This window comes from Bufo gargarizans, chromosome 2 (assembly GCF_014858855.1).
Source record: "Bufo gargarizans isolate SCDJY-AF-19 chromosome 2, ASM1485885v1, whole genome shotgun sequence".
Taxonomy (NCBI): domain Eukaryota; kingdom Metazoa; phylum Chordata; class Amphibia; order Anura; family Bufonidae; genus Bufo; species Bufo gargarizans.
In genome coordinates, this window is record NC_058081.1 from 66372316 (window position 1) to 66387400 (window position 15085).

A 15085-nucleotide genomic window follows, 5' to 3' on the forward strand; every position below is an offset into this window, starting at 1 on the left:
TGGCGGCGGTCAGTAGCAGGCGGAGTCTCTTGGCGGCGGGTGTTCTGCTTTTGCCCACTGCTCCCTCTTTTGCTACGCTGTTGGCTCGGTCTCACCACTGCCTCTTCCTCCGAACTGTGAAAGTCAGTGGCACGACCTTCATTCCATGTGGGGTCTAGGACCTCATCGTCCCCTGCATCGTCTTCCACCCAGTCTTGATCCCTGACCTCCTGTTCAGTCTGCACACTGCAGAAAGACGCAGCAGTTGGCACCTGTGTTTCGTCATCATCAGAGACATGCTGAGGTGGTATTCCCATGTCCTCATCATCAGGAAACATAAGTGGTTGTGCGTCAGTGCATTCTATGTCTTTCACCGCTGGGGAAGGGCTAGGTGGATGCCCTTGGGAAACCCTGCCAGCGGAGTCTTCAAACAGCATAAGAGACTGCTGCATAACTTGAGGCTGAGACAGTTTCCCTGGTATGCATGGGGGTGATGTGACAGACTGATGGGGTTGGTTTTCAGGCGCCATCTGTGCGCTTTCTGCAGAAGACTGGGTGGGAGATAATGTGAACGTGCTGGATCCACTGTCGGCCACCCAATTGACTAATGCCTGTACCTGCTCAGGCCTTACCATCCTTAGAACGGCATTGGGCCCCACCATATATCACTGTAAATTCTGGCGGCTACTGGGACCTGAGGTAGTTGGTACACTAGGACGTGTGGATGTGGCAGAACGGCCACGTCCTCTCCCAGCACCAGAGGGTCCACTAACACCACCACGACCATGTCCACGTCCGCGTCCCTTACTAGATGTTTTCCTCATTGTTATCGTTCACCACAACAACAAAAATATTATTTGGCCCAATGTATTGTATTCAAATTCAGCGGGATATAAATTTGAGGCCTAGTATTTAGGCGCTGGGTGACCGGTATGGATTTACTAACAGAATTGGACTTGGAAATGCACAGTAGCGTGTGTGTGAAGTTATTCTGAATGACCCTATGTGCACCTTGAATATTATATACCCTTTTAGGGATAGATTTCAAATAGCTCTGATATAGCAGAAACCACTAAATTATGAAATTGCTAAATTGGGAATTGTATTTCAACCCTGAACAAAAAATGTGCTTTGACGGACACTAAATAACTTGCCCAGCCACAACAGTACAGCGGTAACGAGAGATTTAGCGGGATATAAATTTGAGGCCTAGTATTTAGGCGCTGGGTGACCGGTATGGATTTAGTGACAGAATTAGACTGGGATATGGCCAAAAAATAACCACACTATTGCTGGTTAAATGCACTTGGTGACGGGCGCAGCTTGCCCCTGATGTAGTATATGGCCAAAAAATGAACAGACTATTGCTGGTTAAATGCACTTGGTGTGATAGCTTGACCAACCACACTACTGAGGGTTAAATGCACTTGGTGACGGGCGCAGCTTGCCCCTGATGTAGTATATGGCCAAAAAATGAACAGACTATTGCTGGTTAAATGCACTTGGTGACGGGCGCAGCTTGCCCCTGATTTAGTATATGGCCAAAAAATGAACAGACTATTGCTGGTTAAATGCACTTGGTGTGATAGCTTGACCAACCACACTACTGAGGGTTAAATGCACTTGGTGACGGGCGCAGCTTGCCCCTGATTTAGTATATGGCCAAAAAATGAACAGACTATTGCTGGTTAAATGCACTTGGTGTGACAGCTTCACCCTGATGTAGGCTTTAGCCAAAAAACAACCACACCATTGAGGGTTAAATGCACTTGGTGACAGGCGCAGCTTGCCCCTGATGTAGTATATGGCCAAAAAATGAACAGACTATTGCTGGTTAAATGCACTTGGTGTGACAGCTTGACCAACCACACTACTGAGGGTTAAATGCACTTGGTGACGGGCGCAGCTTGCCCCTGATGTAGTATATGGCCAAAAAATGAACAGACTATTGCTGGTTAAATGCACTTGGTGACGGGCGCAGCTTGCCCCTGATTTAGTATATGGCCAAAAAATGAACAGACTATTGCTGGTTAAATGCACTTGGTGTGATAGCTTGACCAACCACACTACTGAGGGTTAAATGCACTTGGTGACGGGCGCAGCTTGCCCCTGATGTAGTATATGGCCAAAAAATGAACAGACTATTGCTGGTTAAATGCACTTGGTGACGGGCACAGCTTGCCCCTGATGTAGTATATGGCCAAAAAATGAACAGACTATTGCTGGTTAAATGCACTTGGTGTGATAGCTTGACCAACCACACTACTGAGGGTTAAATGCACTTGGTGACGGGCGCAGCTTGCCCCTGATGTAGTATATGGCCAAAAAATAAACAGACTATTGCTGGTTAAATGCACTTGGTGTCACAGCTTGACCAACCACACTACTGAGGGTTAAATGCACTTGGTGACGGGCGCAGCTTGCCCCTGATGTACTATATGGCCAAAAAATAAACAGACTATTGCTGGTTAAATGCACTTGGTGTGACAGCTTCACCCTGATGTAGGATTTAGCCAAAAAACAACCACACCATTGAGGGTTAAATGCACTTGGTCGCAGCTTGTGCTGGCGCACCACAAGACACAAAGTGGCCGCCGATCACCCCAGAAAAATGTGACTGACAAACGGTCTGGGCAGCCTGAAAACAGTGAGCAATTGAGTATCAGCAGCTCAATGATCCACAGCTGCAGATCGATCGATTAATCAAGTCCTTTGGAGGAGTTAATCTGCCTAATCTCGCCCTACTGTCGCAGCCGCAACCTCTCCCTACGCTAATCAGAGCAGAGTGACGGGCGGCGCTATGTGACTCCAGCTTAAATAGAGGCTGGGTCACATGGTGCTCTGGCCAATCACAGCCATGCCAATAGTAGGCATGGCTGTGATGGCCTCTTGGGGCAAGTAGTATGACGCTTGTTGATTGGCTGCTTTGCAGCCTTTCAAAAAGCGCCAAGAAAGCGTCACAAAAGCGCCAAGAAAGCGACGAACACCGAACCCGAACCCGGACTTTTACGAAAATGTCCGGGTTCGGGTCCGTGTCACGGACACCCCAAAATTCGGTACGAACCCGAACTATACAGTTCGAGTTCGCTCATCCCTATTTGTGTCCGTTCTTTATTTCCTTTTATGATTCACTCCTGATTTTGGCTTCCAAAATTGCATAAGGGAACCTGACTGTGTGGCTGTATCCTTAGAAAGTAGGGTCACTTTAAACTGATTTGGGGGGAAGGGGGGGCTCAATTTGCCTGATCCACCTAGGGCACGGAAATACCTCGTCCTGGCCCTAGTGATACTATATACAGTGACATGACATACAGTATATACCTGTAGGAAACGGATGGAGTGGATCCTGGCCTGGTCGGAGGGCGCGATCTTGACTAGCCACAGACATTAGAGTTGCACGAGGGAAGGGGGATGCAAAGAAGTTGCTGGGGAGGGGGGGTATGTTAAAAAATTGACTGTGGCTCCCACTTATTTCTAGTTATGCCACTGTGCCAGTATATAATGCTACTGGTCCACTAGGATGGCCACTCGCTTCACCCCATAAAGCTGGACATTCCAGGCCATGCCCCCAGCTCCACTAAGCTAGGCCCTGACTCTGCTAGGCTGCGGCCACATCTGTAGTGCCAGTATGCATAATGCTTCCAGTCACCATCCCCCCCCCATGTTGTACCATTCCAGAATATAATGCCCATCCATCTCCCCTTGTACTGCCAGTATATAATGCTCCTTCACCCCCCACCCCATTCCCCCTGCAGTGCTAGTATATAATGCTTCCGGTTCCCCCCCTGTAGTGCCAGTATATTACACTCCTCCATCCCCCTGTAGTGCCAGTATGTAATGCTCCCCTTGTAGTGCCTGTATATAATGCTTCCCCCTGTAGTGCCTCCTGTAGTGCCAATATATATAATACTCTCCTCATAGTGCCAGTAAATAATGCCCCTCTGCCCCCCCTGTAGTGCCAGTATATAATGCCTCTTGTAGTCCCAGGTATATATAATGCTCCATCCCCCCACCCCCTGTAGTGCCCTCCAGTAGTGCCAATGTTAAAAAAAAAGAAACACTCACATCACTCCAGTTTCCTGCGCCATCCACAATGTCGCGAGTTGCCTAGCAGCCTGAGGCCTATGAGGCTGAATGGTGGGGATGGGAGCCAGAGTCTGCACTCATCTCACCTCATGACAGGTGCGGCCCTGAGCATATGAAAGAACATGGGAAACACATTTAAAGATTTAAGATGTACACTATTTAACCAAATGTACAGTATGTGAACCTCCTCCTAATTACTGAGTTCTGCATCCATGTAATCCCCATAGACAAACATTTATTGTAATACTCGTACTGAAGAGCTAAGTGACTTAATGAGGAGGGCACTGATGGGGGCAGAATATTTAATTAAAACCTGTGGCTATTACATCACATTGTCATCCCCAGTGTATAAATGGTCAACCTCCAGCAATGCTTTCCTTGCAGCACTGACGGCCTGGGTTCTAATCTGACCAGGGCAGCGGCTACACAGTGTTTGTATGGAGATTATCTGCTTCGTTTGGGAATCTATGCATTGCTGGTAGCCATGTTGTTAGACGGAGGTGGCCCAGATACAGGGGTGAACTGGGAACATAAAGTGGCCCCAAGTTGTTGATAGGTCCAAATTGACAGAACGAGGGGCAGCACATGTAGGCAGAGCCAACTGAAGTATGCGTGGCCAGCAATACCTTAGTACAGCACAAAATCCTGCCCCAGCAGAACCAAATACCACAGTGCAGTACAAAGTAGTCTGTCCTCCCTTCAGCAGTTACCGCAGGGCCCTCGCGGTGACAGTAAACATGCAATAAGCAAAAATAAATGTTTATGGAAAAAAATAAAAAATTATTAATCAAAGAAAGGATAAAATATAAATAAAAAATATATCAAACTTTATATATATATATATATATATATATATATATAATTATATAAAGCTGAGTGTATGTGTGTGTGTATGTCCGCTAAAGGAATCCGCACCGTCGCATTTACAGTCACGAAATTTGGCACACAGGTACATCAGGTATCCGGGAAGGTTTTAGACCAGGTCTCGGCTCTCTAGGACGTACCGTTCCTGAGATATTCCCAAAAAATGCATTAGCCAATAGAAGCTTGGTCACATGACCCTTATCAGCCAATAGAAGCTCGCAGTTCCTCCAGCCTCCACACACACAGTTTTACTCCTGGTTTTCATAACAACCCAGCCATTTATCTTCACTGCTGTAGGAGAGCTTTAACCCCTTAGGGACCCATGACGTATCGGTACGGCATGTTTCCCGAATCCTTAAGGACCCATGACGTACCGGTACGTCATGGCTTCAATTCGCGATTCCGGCGCCGCGGGGGTTAATCGGAACGGGATGCCGGCTGAAATCATTCAGCCGGCATCCCGTAACAACGCAGGGGGGGGTCATTTGACCCCCCCGTATAGACGATCGCAGAAAACCGCAGGTCCATTCAGACCTGCGGTTTTCTGCGTTTCCGGTCCATTCGGGTGTGCTGTGACCCGATGAACCGGAAAAAGACTGCGATCGGTGGCGTAATTTTACACCACCAATCGCAGTCCGAGGATTTGAGGAGGCGGTGCTGGCCCTGGTGCTGAACACTGCTGTCCAGGGTGCTGATTGGTGCAGGGGAGAGAGGCGCGAGATTCAAACTTCCTGCGCTCCTCTCTCCCCTCCTCTTCCTGTCCAGCACCCTGACCGTGCAGCATCGTCCAGCACCAGCTCCTGTGTCCCCCTAATCGGCATCCATCACCCTCCTGCACCCATCGCCACTCAGGTAGGTTAGGGTCAGTGAGGGAGAGGCACCATTAGGAAGGGAAAGAAGGGAAAAGTTAGTTAGGAAAAAAAAAAAAAAAAAAAGAACTTTTACTCAAAACTTTTTTGATCCATCTATCAGACCCCAGAGCCCCCCCTGCCACTTGCCCCCCCCTACCAGCCCCCCACCACCACCAGCCCCCCCCACCCCCCCCACCCATCCCCCCACCAGCCCTCCCCCAGCCTCCCCCCCCCCCTCACCACTAGCCCCCTTACCACCACTTTTTTTTTATTTTTCTGCGTTCGCTGACTGGTCGGCACTTTAGCGTCCGTCCACTGTTAGCGCATCGCCTGCCCCACCGCTGATCAGCGTTGTACCGCTGATCAGCAACTTTGAACTTTTTTTTTTTTTTTCCTAACACTTGCCCCTTTATTTTCCTTTTTTTAGTACGCGAACACCCGTTGCCCCCACACACACGCACATATAATAAAGGTTTCCACACACGCACACCTACACGCACACACACCCATGGCCCGCCGGGTGTTCTCGGCCGAGGAGGCATACGCCCAGATTGCCTCCGACTCCGAGAGCCCCAGTGAGGATGAGGATGACCCCACATTCCTTCTGTCATCCGCATCCTCCTCATCATCATCGGATGACGATGAGCCACCAAGGCGGCGGAGACGCCGCCAGGCTGAGCCAGGGGCCACACATGCTAGGGATCCTGTGGCCCACCCTAGTACGAGCCGCCCTGGGGTTCGTACTGGTTTCCCGGCCCACCAAATAAGTTCACCGGAGCCCCCTGCCGATGAACTTAGCTGGTGTCCCCCAGTGGACTTTGAGCCTGAGATTCCGGATTTCGCTGGCAATCCTGGAATCCAGATTCCCACAGTGGGGTTTACTGAAATAGACTTTTTTAGTTTTTTTTTCAGTAACCCACTGGTGAATTTGATGGTGGAGCAGACGAATCTGTACGCCCAACAGTTCGTCGCTCAAAACCCAGGCTCATTTTTGGCTAGACCCGGTGGCTGGACGCCGGTCAGTGCAGCCGAAATGAGGACATTTTGGGGCCTCGTGCTGCATATGGGTCTAGTCCAAAAACCCAGTGTCAGGCAATACTGGAGTGGGGACGTCCTATACCAGACCCCACTGTACAGTATGGTCATGACACGTCCCCGGTTTGAGGCCATCCGGAAATGTCTGCATTATTCCGATATTGCAGCATGTCCACCCCGAGGTGATCCTGCCTATGACCGGCTGTATAAGATACGGCCGGTCATCGATCACTTTGGGGCCACATTTCAGCAGGCCTACGTACCTGGAAGGGAGGTCGCGGTTGATGAGTCTCTCGTTGCGTTCAAGGGGAGACTCAGTTTCCGCCAATACATTCCCACAAAGCGGGCGAGGTATGGCGTGAAGCTATACAAAATTTGTGAGAGTACCTCAGGGTACACTTACAAATTTCGTGTGTACGAGGGGCGAGATTCCCGTATTCAACCCCCAGAATGTCCCCCCACTCTGGGTGTTAGCGGGAAACTCGTGTGGGACCTTATGCACCCACTGCTGGATAAGGGTTACCACTTGTACGTGGATAACTTTTATACCAGCATTCCCTTGTTCAGGTCCCTTGCCGCCAGATCCACGTTCGCTTGTGGGACCGTGCGGAAAAATCAGCGCGGCCTCCCTGCCCACCCCCTCCAGGTACCTATCCCCAGGGGTGAGACCCGTGCCCTTACCAGTGGAAACCTGTTGCTGGTCAGGTATAAGGACAAGAGGGATGTCCTTATGCTGTCCACAATCCACGGTAACAGCACCACCCCAGTCCCTGTGCGAGGTACCGCGGCAACGGTCCTCAAGCCCGATTGTATCGTCGACTACAATCGGTATATGGGAGGAGTTGATCTCTCTGATCAAGTCCTCACGCCATATAATGCCATGCGCAAAACCCGGGCATGGTACAAAAAAGTTACGGTCTACATGGTGCAGGTTGCCATGTACAACTCTTTTGTACTATCCCGAAGCGCTGGCAGCACAGGGACATTCCTCCAATTCTATGAGGCAGTCCTCAAAGACCTGATCTTTTCGGACCGGGAAAGAGCAGGCCGGAGTACCTCGGGAACTGGAGGCGCCCGGATCGTCCCTGGCCAACACTTTCCAGGTGTGGTCCCCCATACTGGAAAGAAGGGACGAACCCAAAAAAGATGCAGAGTGTGTCACAAGAGGGGGATACGGAAGGACACCACCACTCAATGTGACACGTGCCCTGATCATCCGGGCCTCTGCGTTATCGATTGCTTCAGGGAGTATCACACTTCCATGGAGTACTAAATTTTTATAATCCCCAACAGTCCACTAGAGAACATAAAACACTATGGCTCTTAGACTTTGGAGACACAGAAACAATTTTTTTCCCCAAAAAAATATTAGTTTTAGAGCAGGCATCCTCAAACTGCGGCCCTCCAGATGTTGTAAAACTATAACTCCCAGCATGCCCAGACAACCTACAGCCATCAGCAGGGCATGGTGGGAATTGTAGTTTTACAACATCTGGAGGGCTGCAGTTTTTAGGATGCCTGCTTAGTGTCTCCAAAGTCTGAGAGCCATACATATTGGGCATCGTCGCGTGCGTAAAAGTCGTCGCTATAAAAATAACATTTGACCAAACGCCTCGAATGAACGGTGTTAAAAATATAAAACAAAAACGGTGCCAAAACACCCATTTTTGGGCAAAATTTCAATTTGAATCCCTTTTGCCGGTAATAAAGCAAGGGTTAACAGCCAAACAAAACTCAATATTTATGGCCCTGATTCTGTAGTTTGCAGAAACACCCCATATGTGGTCGTAAATGGCTATATAGCCGCACGGCAGGGCATAGAACGAAGGGAACTCCATACGGTTTCTGGAAGGCAGATTTTGATGGACAGTTTTTTTTTTGACACCATGTCCCATTAGAAGCCCCCCCTGATGTAGCCTAGACTAGAAACTCCAAAAAAGTGACCCCATCTAAGAAACTACACCCCTCAAGGTATTCAAAAGTTACTTTACAAACTATGTTAACCCTTTAGGTGTTCCACAAAACTAAATAGCGAATGTAGAAAAATTTTTAGAATTTAATTTTTTTGTTACATTGCCTCAAAAAAGAGTAATATAGAGCAACCAAAAATCATATTTACCCCTAAAATAGTCCCAAAACAACAACCACCTTATCCTGTAGTTTCCTAGATGGGGTCACTTTTATGGAGTTTCTACTCTAGGGGTGCATCAGGGGGCTTGAAAGGGTACATGGTGTAAATAAACCAGTCCAGCAAAATCTGCCTTCCAAAAACCGTATGGCGTTCCCCTTCTTCTATGTCCTGCCGTTTGGCCAAACAGTAGTTTACGACCACATATGGGGTGTTTCTGCAAACTACAGAATCAGGGCAACCCATTTTGAGTTTTGTTTGGCAGTTAACCCTTGTTTTACTCCTGGAAAAAATTGATTATATTGGAAAATTTTCCAAAAAATAGAAATTTCTAAATTGTTTCTCCATCTGCCATTAACTCTTGTGTAACAACTAAAGGGTTAACAAAGTTTGTAAACCCAGTTTTGAATACCTTGAGGGGTGTACTTTCTTAGATGGAGTCACTTTTTTGAAATTTCTATTCTAGGGGTGCAACAGGGGGCTTCAAATGGGACATGGTATAAACAAAACCAGTCCTGCAAAATCTGCCTTCCAAAACCCATATGGTGTTCCCCTCCTTCTATGTCCTCCCGTTTGGCCAAACAGTAGTTTACGACCACATATGGGGTGTTTCTGCAAACTACAGAATCAGGGCAACCCATTTTGAGTTTTGTTTGGCAGTTAACCCTTGTTTTACTCCTGGAAAAAATTGATTATATTGGAAAATTTTCCAAAAAATAGAAATTTCTAAATTGTTTCTCCATCTGCCATTAACTCTTGTGGAACACCTAAAGGGTTAACAAAGTTTGTAAACCCAGTTTTGAATACCTTGAGGGGTGTACTTTCTTAGATGGAGTCACTTTTTTGAAATTTCTATTCTAGGGGTGCAACAGGGGGCTTCAAATGGGACATGGTATAAACAAAACCAGTCCTGCAAAATCTGCCTTCCAAAACCCATATGGTGTTCCCCTCCTTCTATGTCCTCCCGTTTGGCCAAACAGTAGTTTACGACCACATATGGGGTGTTTCTGCAAACTACAGAATCAGGGCAACCCATTTTGAGTTTTGTTTGGCAGTTAACCCTTGTTTTACTCCTGGAAAAAATTGATTATATTGGAAAATTTTCCAAAAAATAGAAATTTCTAAATTGTTTCTCCATCTGCCATTAACTCTTGTGGAACACCTAAAGGGTTAACAAAGTTTGTAAACCCAGTTTTGAATACCTTGAGGGGTGTACTTTCTTAGATGGAGTCACTTTTTTGAAATTTCTATTCTAGGGGTGCAACAGGGGGCTTCAAATGGGACATGGTATAAACAAAACCAGTCCTGCAAAATCTGCCTTCCAAAACCCATATGGTGTTCCCCTCCTTCTATGTCCTGCCGTTTGGCCAAACAGTAGTTTACGACCACATATGGGGTGTTTCTGCAAACTACAGAATCAGGGCAACCCATTTTGAGTTTTGTTTGGCAGTTAACCCTTGTTTTACTCCTGGAAAAAATTGATTATATTGGAAAATTTTCCCAAAAATAGAAATTTCTAAATTGTTTCTCCATCTGCCATTAACTCTTGTGGAAGACCTAAAGGGTTAATAAAGTTTGAAAAAACAGTTTTGAATACCTTGAGGGGTGTAGTTTCTAGAATGGGGTCATTTTTGGGAGGTTTCTATTATCTAAGCCTCACAATATGACTGCAAACCTGAACTGGTCCATAAAAAGTGGGATTTTGAAGATTTCTGAAAAATTTCAAAATTTGCTTCTAAACTTCTAAGCCTTGTAACATCCCCAAAGAATAAAATATCATTCCCAAAATGCTACACACATGAAGTAGACATATGGGGAATGTAAAGCCATCACAATTTTTGGGGGTATTACTATGTATTACAGAAGTAGAGAAACTGAAACTTTGAAATTTGCTAATTTTTCAAAAAAAATTGTAAAAATTTTATTTTTTGGTGCAAAAAAATTAACTTTTTTGACCCAATTTTAGCAGTGTCATGAAGTACAATATGTGACGAAAAAACAATCTCAGAACGGCCTGGGTAAGTCAAAGCGTTTTAAAGTTATGAGCACTTAAAGGGACACTGGTCAGATTTGCAAAAAATGGCCAAGTCCTTAAGGTGAAATAGGGCTGAGTCCTTAAGGGGTTAAAGGTAATCTGTCACCAGGATAATCGCTATTGAAGTAAAGCCTTGGCCTAATAGCACTTAGAACCTTATTTCAAGATGTGCCTTTGTTCCAGCAATAGATGTTTTTATCCGCTGAAAATCCAGTTTATTTGGTATGCAAATTCATGACCAGGAACGGGTACGCTGACGCTACTTATGCAGTGGGCCAGGATACGGGTGGAAAATAGTCTGTATTTGTTTGTGACGCCAATTGCAGCGTGCGCAGGGTACTACCCCAGGGCCCTTTCAAGGTGTTATAACACACGTTCCAGATTAAGAATGCCAGAGTGGTGTAATGGCCGATAATGTCTCTATAGGGTGGGGATAATTGTGTCAACGGTGTCTCCTACCTGGGTACGGTTGGACTCTTGGCTCCTGGCTCACTTGCAATACATTTGAGTGTAGTTATAGTAGGAGTAATAGAGGAATTTTGCAGCAGAAATGATGTCCAGACCTTTAGATGAAGTTCAAACGTTTCTTTACTGAAGATAACTTGTATCCAAGCAGTATACAGCTTTGGTCTCTGGTCCCAGCAGGTTTTAACAATGATTGGCAGGAAATGAATGCTTCTGCTTTAAATGTGGGGAGCTTGCAGGATAAGTCATCTCCTTGGTAGCTCTGTAATTGTGGCAGGAATTAATCTTCTGCACTTTTCTGTAACTTCTGCTTTGTGGGGACAGACTAGCTGAGGAGGAATGGCTTCTCCTAGGTCTCTGGACTTATCTCTCAGATGGTTTCTCAGGGGATGCTTTCTTCCTGGAATGCTGGAGGTTGTCTGTGGTTTCTGCTTCTCTTCATCCAGCTGAGACTGAAGGTACTCAGACTGGGAATATGATCAAGTCTCAGCCGAGACAAGATCCTTGCTGTCTTCCCTGTGCAGGGGATCTCCTTACACACACTGACCCTACCCCTAGCAGGGGGTGGTCCTTCTCCACCCATGCTGCAGGATGTGGGAAAAGTTTACACCTCCACAGAGGGGGAGTTAAGCTGTAATAATCCATTCCAGCCTAGATATACTAAACTGTAACTAGTACCTGGCCAATGCGTTGCTGCCATCTGCTGGTAAACCTGTAAAATTACAAGGAACAATTGTATTTAACATGGTTTATGCACATTTAATATAAATTATATCAGATGACAATATACAGGCTCTAGTAGCTGGGTAGAGGCATGTAGTAACACAAATTACTGGGGTGTTACACAAATAAACCAGTAATGTGCCCAGAGGGGCGTCACAAGCCCCCTGCCACAATGTGTCCACCCTCAAAAGACTTAAAATCCAGAAAAGCCACGCCCATTATCTGGTTAGGCCATGCCCCCTCCCACCCCTGAGCCGACAGGAATTGAAAAAAATGAAGGCAAAAATCAATATCTGTCAGCTGCAGGGGTGGAAGGGAGGGTGACTTTCTCCCTGCAGCTCACACTCAGACAGAACAGTGCTGCTGTCTTAGAGTGAGCTGTTCAAAAGGACACGTCCCCGATCCGGTTTGGCCAAGGCCCCGCCCACTCCTGAGCTGACAGGGATTGAAAAAATTAAGGTAAAAATCTACTTCTCTCAGCTGCAGGGGTGGGATGGAGGGTGAATTTCTCCCTGCAGCTCACACTCAGACAGTACAGTGCTGCTGTCTTAGAGTGAGCGGTTCAAAGAGACACACCCTCGATCCAGTAAAAGCCACTGTTAAGGGGGCGGGCCCCTGTGGAGGTCACTGTCAAGGGGGTGGTATGCTGTGAAAGTCACTGTTAAAGGAGAAGGCTGCTGTAAAAGTCAAAGTTAAGGGGGTGGGCTGCTGTGGAGGTCCAATTTTAAGGGACAGGGAACTGTGGGGGGGGGGGGCAGTGTTAAGGGGTGGGGGGCTGTGGAGGTCACTGTTATAGTGGTTAGTGTTGATATCTTTTAACGACACACAAACATTAAATGAAATAGATTAAATATACCCGAGCGAAGCTGGCTCCTTCAGCTAGTATATATATATATATATATATATATATATATTTATATAATGGAAAAATGGCTCCAAAGTGCAATTAATAGCCATATCCTTCCATAATGACGACTCCTTTATTAATGACTCCAGTACTGTCCTGCCCAAGCTATTGGTTGCTGGGGTTGTCCCAGTGGTGAGTGGATGACTCGGAGAATCCGAATACCGGCTGTGTGCGTTCCGCATTTTGCGGAACGGAACGTCCTTCCCTCTATAGAACGGTCTGATCCTTGTCCATAAAACAGACAAGAATAGGATTTTTTTATTTTTTTAAAATTGCGGGGCCACACAAAGGACATACCGCATGCTGTCCGCATCTTTTGCGGCCCCATTGAAGTGAATGGGTCCACATCCAAACCGCACAAAATGCAGGAAAAAAAATATGTTTGCGTGCGTGAACCCTTACCCTGTGACACCAGCATGTGCAGCGTTAGGATGGCTCCATGCTAGTGACAGCATTGCCCTGTGGTCTGTTATGTGCATCCCCGCCTGCCGTCAGCTTCTAGTGACAGTCACATTGTCCTCTGGGCATCCGCCTGCTGCCACCACTGGCACCATAGATAATGACAATCAGCCCTGCAGAACACAAGCCGCTGGAGCAAGGAGACAATATATACAATTAGCGTTATAAAATCCTATCCAGGGGCACCTTCCTGCTGAGCCGCCGGATCTAATCCCATCAAGGACAGCACCCAGCAGCTCTGCTCCCCTTCTTTTAATTAGCATTTTAATCAGTCCTGGTAATTAGAAATTGCATTTCAACAGCTTGTGGTGAAGAGAGGCATGAGGATGAATCTTTCTGGCCCTTTAAGAACGTTAGGCGTCATGAAAAGTGAAAACATGTTTGTAGTCATAACTTTCCATCCTGCCGAGTCGGCGGTTAAATGCGCATTATGTGCTGCAGCGCTGACCAGTTCTGCTAATGAGAGGATGTAAAATACACGTCAGGCTTCAGATGTAGCAGAGCCGAGTATTAGATGCATTAGAGCTCAGTGCATCAGATATTTCAGAGGGAAATGAATCAGAGAAAGCAGAACTGATCCTATCTCATATAACAGAGCAGGGGTTGTCCGGGGCAGTAGAGCTGACACTATCAGATGTAGTATCAGATGTATTATGGCACGGCTAACCTTATCAGATATAGCAGAGCTGTGCATATTAGATGTGAAACCGAGTTCATCACTGAAAAGAAATAGTAATGTGCAGCAGAGCTGAGTTTGTCACTGCAACTATTATCATTATTTATCTCACCTACATCCATCTGACCGCTGCAGCCAGTTGGTGACTAGTGATTGACTGTAGTGGTCACATGTACATACGGCAGGTTATTTCTAATGGCATGGAAAGAGACCAACGGGGACCGCTGGAGCAGTGGGGGACTGAACAGGATTTTTATTTTTATTTTTTATCAGTTTTCCTGCACTTGGAATTTTTTTTTTTTTAACTCAGCTCTACTAGAATCAATGCGAAGAGGTCCTTGTCCTCTCCTGGTTAGCACCATCCAGCGGGGGTCCGCCACATTCAATATGGAAACCTCTCTGGTTTCTGCTGCGGAAAGGCAAAATCTGCTGTGTGAACTAGCCCTCAAAGCAGAACTAAGTGCTATATTACTGCCCCCTATGGGACAGAATATGGACCTGCACAAGTGTGGAGGCATATTACCAACAGTCATGAGTTGTGCGTATACATGCAAACCTGCAGGGAGCGCAAATTCCTTCCTGGGGACTAAGGGTATGTTCAGACGTAGGATTTTATTTGCGACAAAATCCGCTGTGCTGCGCTTTCTGCTGTGGGTTTTCATGCGGATCTGCTCTAGGTTTAGCGCCATTCGCTCTGTCTGAACATACCCTAAGGCCTCTTTCACACGAACGATACGGATTGTGTCAAGATACGTTCATTAGACGTTCAGTTTTGTCTGCAATTGCGCTCAGTGTTTTTCAGTTTTTTTACGACCGGGTGCAAAACTGTTTTGATGCGTTTTTCACCAGCGTGAAAAATAAATGAAAACTTACAAAC